This window comes from Ahaetulla prasina, chromosome 3, assembly GCF_028640845.1.
Source record: "Ahaetulla prasina isolate Xishuangbanna chromosome 3, ASM2864084v1, whole genome shotgun sequence".
NCBI lineage: Eukaryota > Metazoa > Chordata > Lepidosauria > Squamata > Colubridae > Ahaetulla > Ahaetulla prasina.
This window is the reverse complement of record NC_080541.1, coordinates 203,977,527-203,988,875: the sequence shown is the minus strand read 5'-3', so window position 1 is coordinate 203,988,875 and position 11,349 is coordinate 203,977,527. Positions and strand designations below refer to the sequence as shown.

The 11,349-nt window shown below is 43.2% G+C and overlaps 1 long non-coding RNA gene and 3 other non-coding genes across 5 annotated transcripts; all 4 read right to left on the bottom strand.

The window, feature by feature from the left end:
- Nucleotides 1-242: 242 nt before the first annotated feature.
- On the bottom strand, nucleotides 243-9,405 carry LOC131194389 (uncharacterized). Of its 2 annotated transcripts, XR_009154156.1 has the most exons (5): nucleotides 9,254-9,405; nucleotides 7,480-7,597; nucleotides 5,854-5,930; nucleotides 5,453-5,671; nucleotides 243-5,269 (listed from the first exon to the last, which is right to left on the bottom strand). It is a non-coding gene; the product is annotated as an uncharacterized LOC131194389 (long non-coding RNA). The 2 variants fall into 2 exon arrangements; XR_009154155.1 differs by lacking the exon at nucleotides 243-5,269 and having other exon boundaries at nucleotides 5,320-5,671.
- Nucleotides 6,006-6,097, bottom strand: LOC131196480 (small nucleolar SNORD12/SNORD106). Its single transcript, XR_009154758.1, has one exon. It is a non-coding gene; the product is annotated as a small nucleolar SNORD12/SNORD106 (small nucleolar RNA).
- Nucleotides 7,672-7,762, bottom strand: LOC131196477 (small nucleolar SNORD12/SNORD106). Its single transcript, XR_009154756.1, has one exon. It is a non-coding gene; the product is annotated as a small nucleolar SNORD12/SNORD106 (small nucleolar RNA).
- An 80-nt stretch (nucleotides 9,406-9,485) lies between the features above and the next one.
- Nucleotides 9,486-9,579, bottom strand: LOC131196478 (small nucleolar SNORD12/SNORD106). Its single transcript, XR_009154757.1, has one exon. It is a non-coding gene; the product is annotated as a small nucleolar SNORD12/SNORD106 (small nucleolar RNA).
- Between the last annotated feature and the right edge of the window lie 1,770 nt (nucleotides 9,580-11,349).

Sequence of the window (11,349 nt, the reverse complement as noted above, 5' to 3'; positions counted from 1 at the left end):
TTCTCGTGAAATACCTCTGGACCCGCTCAATCATGTTAATGTCCGAAATAGTGTGGATTCTAGGCAGACAAGCTGTATTCAAGAATTGGTCTGGCAAGGGTTTTGTATGCCCTAGTTAGCAATACAATATTACCGGAGAAGCAGCTTCGCAAAATTAGGTTAACAATACTTTTTTTTTAAATAGAAAAATTTTATTGGTTTTAAAAACAAACAAAAACAATGGACCTTGCTTTAAGTCTCTGGTTTCTAACATTTACGTCAAGTTTAAATTACTAAATCATATATTCCTCAGTCTATATACAAATTTACATATCTCTTAATTGCTTATATATCAAGTATACGCTATATTACTACCCCTATAGCTATATACACATTTAATAAATCTATTATACCCTCACAAGTACAATATACATTGATATATACATTCCCATTCATTATCTCATTTTTCACATTCTTCCTCCTATCAAGCCAGTCATAGAATTTACTCCAGACTTCATAGTACCTTGATTCACTTTTGTCTTTTGAGTTCTAAAGTCTGTCCATCTCTGTAGTTGTAAATTTTGCTTACTTCTTTTTGAAGGTATTTCTTTACACTTCCATTTTTGAACAAATACTAATCTTGCCAATTAATATATGCAATGAGGTTAATAATTCTTAATGCTTTTTTCGCAATGCTGTTAGTGTTAGAACTTAGTTTTATTTATTTTTATTTATTTGTTTAATTTATATACCGCCCTTCTCCCGAAGGACTCAGGGCGGTTTACAGCCATGGTAAAAAGTACAAATCAAAAAGTTAAAAAAGCATTTAAAAACTAATTAAAGACTGAAAAAATTATAATAAAACTATATTAAAACCCCAATAAAAAACTTCATTAAGCCAGCCCTGCAAGATTGAACAGGAAGGTCTTTAGCTCGTGGCAAAAGGTCTGGAGATTAGGAAGTTGACGTAACCTCGGAGGCAGTTCATTCCAAGGGCAGGAGCCCCCAGAGAAGGCTCTCCCCCTGGGGGTCGCCAGTCTACATTGTTTGACCGACGGCACCCTGAGGAGACTCCCTCTATGGGAGCGCACGGGTCGATGGGAGGCTATTGATCGCAGCACACGATCTCATAGATAACCCGGTCCTATACCATGGAGCGCTTTAAAGGTGATAACCAACACCTTGAATTGCACCCGGAAGACCACCGGAAGCCAGTGCAGCTCGGGCAGGATAGGTGTTACATGGGAACCTCGAGTTGCTCCCACTATTATCCGCGCGGCTGCGTTCTGAACCAGTTGGAGCCTCCGGGTGCTCTTCAAGGGGAGCTCCATGTAGAGAGTGTTACAGTAGTCCAGGCAGGAAGTGATGAGAGCATGAGTGACCATGCATAGGGAATCCCGGTCCAGAAAGGGACACAACTGGCGTATCAGGCGAACCTGATAAAAAGCCCCCCTGGCAACGGCCGTCATATGCTCTTCTAAAGACAGCTGTACATCCAGGAGGACGCCTAGATTGCGAGCCCTCTCCATGGTGCCAATGACTCGCCCCCAATAGCCAGCGATGGCGTCAGCTGGCTATACCGGGACGCCAGCATCCATAGCCACTCAGTCTTGAAAGGGTTGAGTCGAAGCCTGTTTCTCCCCATCCAGACCCGCATGGCCTCCAGACACCGGGACATCACTTCAACGGCATTGTTGGGATGGTTTGAGGTGGAAATGTATAGCTGAGTATCGTCAGCGTACAGATGACATCACACCCCAAAACCACGGATGATCTCACTTAGTGGCTTCACATAGATGTTGAACGGAAGAAGCGAGAAAACTGACCCCTGTGGCACCCCACATAAGAGGCGCCTCGCGGCCGATCTCTGCCCTTCTGCCAACACCGTCTGCAACCGGTCAGAAAGATAGGAGAACCACCGCAGAACGGTGCCCCCCACTCCTAACCCCTCCAACCGTCGAAGTAGAATACCATGGTCGATGTATTGAAAGCCGCTGAAAGATCTAATAGGATCAGGACAGAGGAACAGCCCCTGTCCCGAGCCCTCCAGAGATCATCCACCAACGCGACCAATGCAGTTTCCGTGCTGTACCCAGGCCGGAAGCCAGACTGAGACGGGTCGAGATAGGCAGTTTCATCCAGGTACTGTGGGAGTTGTCGCGCCACCACACTCTCTAAAACCTTCGCCACAAAGCGAAGGTTGGAGACAGGACGATAGTTCGCTAAAACAGCTGGATCCAGGGAGGGCTTCTTGAGGAGAGGGAAGACACCCTCTGTCAAGGAAGCGTTGACAATTCCCTGAAGCCAGCCTCGTGTAACCTCCTGGGTGGTCAATACCAGCCAGGAGGGACACGGGTCCAATAAACATGTGGTCGCGTTCAGCCTCCCCAGTATCCTGTCCATGTCTTCAGAAACAACTGTATCGAACTCTTCCCAGATAACATCCTCAAGACCTATCTCCGTCATCCCGCCCGAATCCACCCAGACAGAGTCCAAACCATCCCGAATCTGAGCGATTTTTTCGTGCAGATATTTTCCAAAATCCTCAGCACGCCCTTGCAAGGGGTCCTCCCGTGCTCCTAGATGGAGGAGGGAGCGGGTCACCCTAAACAGGGCGGCTGGGCAATTCTCTGCCGATGCAATAAGAATGGAAAAATACGTTTTGCCGCTCTTACCGCCACTAAGCAGGTCTGAATATGAGACCTTACTAGGATTCGGAACGACTGGCCCTCCAACCACTCTCTAGGCATCTTTTCCAGCGCTTCATCTCTCTCAGCTCCTCAGAATACCAAGGAGCCAGTTGAGACCGGCTGGGTCAGAGGCCGTAAAGGCACAATGCGGTCCAAAGCCTCACTGGCCGCCCTTTCCCAGGCGGCCAATAGTTCTTCAGCCGAGCCGTGAGCTAAATCCTCAGGAAATGGCCCAAGCTCCATCAGAAACCTCTCCGGGTCCATCTGGCGCCTGGGACGGAACCAGCTAGTCGGCTCCGTCTCCCTGTGGTGGGGGTTGGCGGTTCGAAATTCGAGTTGAAGGAGTGAATGATCTGACCATGACAGGGGTTTGGTAACTAAATCCCCTACTTCTAGATCATTCAACCAATGTCCAGAGACTAAAATCAGATCCAGAGTGTTTCCCCCAATGTGAGTGGGACCATTAACTAACTGGGTCAGGTCCAAGGCTGTCACGGAAGCCATGAACTCCCGAGCCACGACTGATGTTTCACCGTCAGCAGGTTGAAATCCCCCATAACCATAAGTCTGGGGGTGTCAACCGCCATCCCGGCTATCGCATCCAGTAGCTCGGGCAGGTAGCAAGGAGCCAGGTACGTAATCAGCAGGCCCATCTGTACTCCTTGGCCCCACTTCACAAAAGGGACTCGCATCTGGCTGAGGAATAGTGACCTCCTTCGGCTCAAGACCTTTTTTAATTATAACCGCCCCCCCCCGCCCCTCAGCTGATGGAATGCTCGGAAGCCTGGTGGGCACATTTCAACAAGGGGCACCCCCCCTTCCACGCCCAACCAGGTCTCTGAAATGCCCATCAGATCCGCATCCCCCCTCTTGTATAAGATCAAAAATGAGGGGGGCTTTATTCACCATGGACCTGGCATTACATAATATCAGCTGAAGGCCCAGCCTCTGAGGATTCAAGCCACCCGGGGAATGAGAAGTCAGGGGGACTGGAGTGCGCTATCACTCTCAAACAGCGAGCATGCACTGCCCCTCCCATTTACCGAGCAGATGGAATAGCCCTCTTTAGATCGAGCTCCCGCCTCCTCCATCACCTCTGAACCTATAACATCTATACCGCGAACCATCGCAGGGTCAAGCCATGGCCCTAACGGGTTTCCCCCAAAACCCATCCTAGCCCTCCCTCCCCTTAAAAACCCTTTATTAGAATTGTTTAAAATTAAAGTTTTAAAAGACAATTTTAAAAAACCCCTCAATCCCTTCTTTGCAGCATGGTTCTCGGGATTCCAAACTCAGTCATCGAGGTAGGCCCTCGATAGAGTGGAGGGCCACATCTGTGAGGGGGGAGTCTCGCAGACCAAGAAGTTCCACTGGTGAAAACATAACAGTCTCAACGAATGGCAGGCAGTTTATCTCGGCAAGTCCAGATGGTATCCCAGCAAGTCCAGATAATAATATATAACATGTCTGTCATGCAACATTGAATCAAAGGCTTTGCAGAAGTCTATGTAAATTGCGCCTATTGTTTACCCTGATCAAGATATGTGATCCAAATGATTCTGCAGTGATCCAAATGATTCTGCAATGTAGGAGTTGCAGATTACAGGACAATTTTTTAACTGCTTGTTAGAAAGCAGGTTGCTTGTCTCTAAGTGGAGAGTGGTGGACTAGTTTAATTGATCCCATGACTTTACAGGTGATGCAAGACAATGAGATTGGTCTGTAATTTTCAACTAGATTAGGGTCTCCCTTTTTAAAGACTGTGGCCAATGACCATAGGTTGGCCAAGGAGCTGGTTCTGAAAGATACCTAAAAGATTGTGTAGAGGCTTAGCTATGGCAGTGGCATGTTGTTTTAAAAAGTAGGCACATAATCCATCAGGGCCAAGAGACAGAGATGGCTTTAAGTTACGTAGTGCCATTTCAGTGTTATCTACTATAAAATCAATATGTAATAAATTGTGAACAATTAGTTATGGTATGACTAGGAAATATGGGGCAATAGCCATTGCTGTTGACAAAGACTGAACTGAAGAACATACTGAAGAGGTTGGCCTTTAACAGCTTCATTGTTAAGTCTTCCCCATTAGGCCCTTTTAATTAGGGTGAGTTTTCGAGTCTTTTAAGTTTGGCATTTATGAAATTATAGAAGGCTCAGGTGGATTCCTCCTGTTTGCAATGATTGGTACATTCTGCCTTTATCTGGCGGCATAAGGCTTTATAGAGGTTTTTAAAATTAGCTACATAGCCAATTTTGTTTTCTTGCCAGAGATTTTTTCTTGATCGTAGCTTTTATTGTTATGGGTAATTTATTTATTTTTGCTTTAGGCATTATTGGTACATATAGGTTAATGACACTATTGACTTCGATTAAAAAAGTAGTATAATGGTCTTCTGCAGTATTACAACCTGTGAACAGAAGGTGCCAATCAAGGAATGCGAGGCCGGCAGCTATGAGATCATAGTTCATTTTTTTAAAGTTATAATTTGGAGTCCCATCATTATGACCTTCTTTGCAAGGACATAAACTAAGACAAAAATCAATCATGCTGTGGTGACTTGAAAAAAGGTTCTTTAACCTGTAGGCCAGGGGTGTCCAAACTTGGCCCCTTGAAGAGTGGTGGACTTCAACTCCCAGAATTCCCCAGCCAGCATGAGCTATAAATATGAGCAAGTTGCTGGCTGGGGGAATTCTGGGAGTTGAAGTCCACCACTCTTCAAGGGGCCAAGTTTGGACATCCCTGCTGTAGGCCATAAATTGAGTTTAGACCAGGGGTCTCCAACCTTGTCAACTTTTGTCTTTTGAGCTCAGAGTGGAGCTTGCAGGCGTGGGCATGTTGTAGTATGAACAGGTCGGGCCGTGAACGAAGTTTCTTATGGTTTATGATGGTTTCACTCTTGCAAATGACTCTGCAGAAGCATGGGGCCACCGAACTATCACTGTTCTTGAACTCAGGGCCGTCGCAGGAAATGTTGATGATTTCATCAGGAGATGGTGGATGCCTGGAAGTTGTTGATAATGGACCAGTAAGAGAAAAAGCACCATTAATTATATCAAATGAGATCACTGTAACTCACTGTATCATACATACAGTGGATACTTTAAAGATATAATATATACTGTTCCAAAGTAATTTTATAAAAAAGGTATGAATGCACACATTTGTATGCTAAGTAAAACAAACCTTTCTGGACCAGCAATCCCAGAAAAATGTGATGCAGCTTCTTTCATCACCAGTGCGTCTGACCAACCACCTCTCTCCTGAAAAATAAGCCACATGAATTAAGATTTGCGTCTGGCTTCAAATATAAAAAGTGCAACACTAAGACTTGGACATCAGTGGAATCAGGCTATTTGGCTAGAACACATGCTTGATCAGCATAGTCGATATGATGGGGAAAAAAGAAATAGTCATCATGTACCACTGAGCTACATGTTTTGCAGTCCCTTTGTCTTAAAGAGTACTTGGACTTTTCAAGCACGCTTGATAGAAGACAATCACATAGAATAGCTATTATCTTTTGATTCTTTCAATTAGAGTCTGATTAAGTTTTGTGGCAGTTTTAATAACTATACAAATCTGGCAACTGCAATCAAACTCTCAGTCAAAGTATTCATTTTATAATTGAGGTTATTTTACATGCAACACTGCACCAGTTTAGCACAATATAAACTCCAGGCTCATTAATTTCTTACTCTTTTTCTTATGCCTATGACTATCATTAAGTGTTGTATTATTGTTAAATTTGTACCCTATGACTATCATTAAGTGTTGTAAGTGTTGTACCTTGACGAAGGTATATTTTCTTTTATGTACACTGAGAGCATATGCACCAAGACAAATTCCTTGTGTGTCCAAGCACACTTGGCCAATAAAAATTCTGTTCTATTTTCTATTCCATTCCATTCCGTTCTAAGTAAATGAAAACTTTGTTTTCAACAAATGCCCAATGATTCCTACCAGATGCAAGCTTACACAAATTCTAAGCAGTTTAAATCAGGAGTGGAAAATTTCCCAGGTACTGCCCATACTGACCAGAGCTAATGAGCCCAAGCAACTGCAATACATCACACTGCCAAAACACTGTTCAAACAAGCCACAACCAAACTGTGGCTTGTATCCTTCTCCATTTACCAATTTACCATTTACCAATACAGTTCTCAGCAGAGAGAACTAAAGAAAAATGCTGAATAATTGTTTTCCTAGGAACTACCTTTTCAGTCAATTTGCAACAAATGTGTGCACCTGAGCCAGCTTTATGAACAGATTTTATCAATCTCAAATAGAATTTCCAAGTTCTTTCCACCCACATTTTCTCAGTCAATTGATCCATTGAGTTTTAAGAATTTGACTTCAACTTGAAGCTTTTAATACCTCATTCTTTAGCCGCAAAAAAAAAAGTTATGTAGCCTTTCCAAAATCTTTAAAACAAAGTTGACCAGATAATTCATATACGGCACATTTTACAGTCTTTCTCTGTAAATTTGTGCTCTCCCATGAGGCAGAATTTGTTCCAGGATATTCTATGGTAGAGTCTCCAGCAAAGTCATTATACAGGGAAAAGCAAAGCACTCAATTCCAAAGAACTCCAAAATGCTGCTATATCCTCTAGGACCAGGTTAAAACAACCATTCTGGTTTGAAGGTTGTTCTAGAACTAAATTGTCTTGAAAACCATTGGTCAGAACAGCATTGCCCAGGAGGGAAATGTAACATTTCAGAGTCCTTCTGAAGGTTCTATTTAGGGAACAGGTTACTGAGATTACTTTTAATAAGTAAATTTAATAACTTAACATAAAAACATTCTTACCTCTAAACTTACTGGATGTGCTTGAAACAATCAACTCAGTTTTTCTTAGGTTTACGTGACTCCTCTTTTTCATCCATCTGGTGCAAGAATTCTATTTCTTCATTGATTCACTTGAATCCTAAAATGACACAATAGACTCATCAGTTACATCATGGGCTGGTCTGCCTGGAGAAGAATAAGCAGATACCTCCAGCTGATGTATCAGACAAAGACTGGCTAATACAGTAAGATCAACAGTATCGCTCTGATGGGGAAAAAAGCTTTAGTCATCACATACATCAGCTCTAAACGTACATTAGAAGAGGGAGTATTCCCAGAGCATTTGCAACCATAACTGTAATTTCCTTGTTTCAAAGTCCCCCCCCCAATTTGCCAATCTAACCTTCACAAAGAAATTATTCTCCAAAGCACCAGAGGGCAGGACAAGAAACAATGGTTGGAAGCTAATCAGAGAGAAACAACCTGGAATTAAGGAGAAACTTCCTAACAGTGAGGACAATTAACCAATGGAACAGCTTGCCTTCAGAAATTGTGGGCACTCCATCACTGGATGTTTTTAAGAGTCCAGTCACTTATCTGAAATGGTATAAGTTTTCCTGCCTAAGCAGGGGGCTGGACTAGGACCTCAAAGGTCCCTTCCAGCTCATTCTACTCTAAAAAATTACACGTAAGCAAAAATGTACAGGTACCTTAAATTATTTAATTAAAATGGTTATCCACTAACGCATTACGTATTCCAGATTGCTTTTGAAAAGAATTCCTATGGAAATTTCAGCAACCCAAAATGTAAAAATTAGCACCTATTTTAAAAACGCTTACAAGAATGAATAAGCCAATATGCAATGTAATCAAACAGATTTACAAAAAGAAATAATAAAAAGAGGAAAAGTATTCTGTGTCAATAGAAAATGCTTTGTGGTGCTACTTAAAAGCATAAAGCTTAGCAGGGAATGCCTCAGTGCCATCCACCCACTGAAGGAATGGTTTAGTTTAGAGCAACTCTTCACCTCAGTGTTTCACAACCTTCGCAACTTTAATTCCCAAAAATTCCTCAGGCAGGTGTTGGAAGAAATATCCATCTGGGTTCAGTTCCAAGTGGGGACAAAGACACTGGAAACATGGAGGCTGCTTGGAAAGATGGTTTAATGGTGGTCAGGATCACATGGCTTGAGTTCCTGAACAGAAAGGGCCGAGATCCTGTGTGCTCCCTGGTTTTATGCTTTTTCTGAGCTCTGACCTTTCTGGGGCACAGGAAGAGTATCCTGATTGGTTGTCAGACTCCCAGGGGGTGGGGGTCTTAGCTAGCCTTGCTGGCTGTCTCTCAAGCTTGCTTGAGCCATGCCATGTGGTGAGTTTCAGTTGTATTGTGTTGCAAATCATGGGGGGATTGAGTGAGCTTGGTTGAAGCCTTAATTGCCCATTGACAAAGGTGGGGAGAATGAGTGAGCTTAGCTGAGGCTTTTAATGGCCCATTGACAAAGGTGGGGGGGGGGTCAGGAAGTTGCAGGGAGCTCCTTTGTCTTTAAAATATGTTTCTCCATTTCTCATCCAGGAAGGTATAATATTCTGCTTTTTTAAAATATTTCCTAGAATATTTCATTCTTCTAGGAGGGGGGTGGGTGCTAAATTCCTACACAGGTTTACCAAGAAAACTGCAGGGATACATACAGGCAGTGGCCAGGAGTCAAAAACTTCCATATGGATCACCCTTCACTGTTGTAAGTTGATAACATGTTTTTGCTAAACTAACTAAAAATAAGCAACAGAAACTCACTTGTCCTTTTTTAAAAAAAATGTTCGCCACAGAACTGATAATGGTACTTTAGGTGATTCCACATCTTTCAACTTGGGCAGTTTTGCAAGAGCTTCCTCCGTACATCCTTCACAGAATTCTTCCCTTGCCTAAAACACAGAAAGATCCAAGATAGAAACATCAGTCCACATCCTAACAAAAGCGAAGTGTTATCAATTCCCAGCCAGCCCCCGTTCTTACTCCCCACGGTACATTTGGTGCAGTCAGACAAATTCTGGCTAACAGCAAGGAATTCAACACTTCCGCTCTGATGGGGAAAAAAGTCCTAAGTCATCATGAGCACCAAATTAAACTTTCAAGCGCTAAGATCGCATCCTGGGAAGAAGAGTACCGTGAAAGAAGAATGCACGGGGAAGACCCCTAAATACATTTTGCATAATCTTAAGGGAAAGTAAGCGGGGATAATTTAGGGAGAAAAAAAGAAAAGGGGAGAGGAGAAATGGGTGAGGCAAGCTAAAATCTCGCGAACAACCAAGAACATGGCAGATGGCGGCGGATTGCCAAGCTCCATCGTCCGCAGAGATCCCACCTACTTACCTTGGAGAAAGGCTCCAAAAAGAACGCGTGCGTCTGCGTCGCGTCCTTATATACACCAGGGCAGCTTGGTGCGCATGTCTGTTCAAGGTATTCTGGGAAATGTAGTTTTTCAAAAGCCCTGGTGTATGTTAATACTTCCGTGCTTTTCTTTGAGAGGTAGGTAGCTGGTATTATGGGAAGGGGACAGATCGCGCTTGACGATTTAAATTTTAGAGCACCGCTTTAGCTTTGCAACTTTGGTTTGTAGACGCTGGACTTAACGTGGGTTAATCATGGTGAACTACAGCATTGATGTGAATCGTTAGAATGGCAACGGGCAATGAATGAGCCTTTATTCCGGTGGCAAACGGGCAAACACGTTTAGATAAAACGTGGCAAATACGTAAGGATTTGTTTTGCAGCAGACGAGTAGAAAGCTCAGTCACGTTCGCTTACTGAAGAATATTTCTCGAAGTTCAATAGAAAACATACCTTTAATAAGGAGCGCAGACTTTATGGGTTATCGTATTGTTTTTGAACAGTCAAGAAGAAAATATAATAGAGAAAGTCGTTAAATAAATTCAAGGGCAATATGTTTAATGGGCTGTGAGACCAGTGTAAATCTTGTTCACTTGTCAGAGCAACCATGATCCTGCTATTGCATACCAAAGTACTCATAAAAAATTAAAATCTTATAATACGTAAGCATTTTTCTTTTTAAAAAAACCCCAAACACTGCTGTGTGAAGTTCTCTGTTCTGTTCTATATTTTAAGAAAGGTGATGAAAATTAGCACTTCCTTAAGTCCCCAGAAAAAGTTGAATGGGAAACACTCCAAAGCAGGGGTCTCCAACCTTGGCAGCTTTGCTGGCTGAGGAATTCTGGGAGTTGAAGTCCGCCAGGCTTAAAGTTGCCAAGGTTGAAGACTCATGCTCCAAAGGAGCAGGGTACAAAGCAGCATGCATTGACATGAATGATTAAGGCAACGTTTCTGAACTCTGGGGGTGGCTGGGGAACTGGGAGTTTGCACATGTTAAAGTTGCTGAGATTTGAGAAACACTGGGTTAAAGTGTTGGACAAGAATGGGAGACCCAGGTTCTAGTCCACCCTAAGCAACAGCTCTTTGCTTAGAAGATCCTGCATTGAATTGTACAGGCGGTATTTAACAATTTAAAAAAAAAAAGTGCCTTAGGGTTATTGTGCTAGCAAATCTGTGATTTAATTTCAAGAAGCTCTTAGGCATGAACTGAAAGCCAGACGAATCAGTGATGCTGGGACTCTCATACTATGTCTTTATTAAATGCAGAATGCTTCATGGTTATGGAAGCAGGTATAATGCTATGCTTTCACATTCACAGGTCCCAACCAATATAGATTGTACTGTCCTCCCAATAGGGTATGAGTGTCAAATTCACTGCAGCATGTTGCCGTCGTGTGACGTTTCACGTTTCCCCCCTTCATGGAGCTGGGGTCGGTGTGGCCTGCGTGTGATGCATCCGGCCTGCAGGCCACCAGTTTGACACCCCTGCAATAGGGGCATCT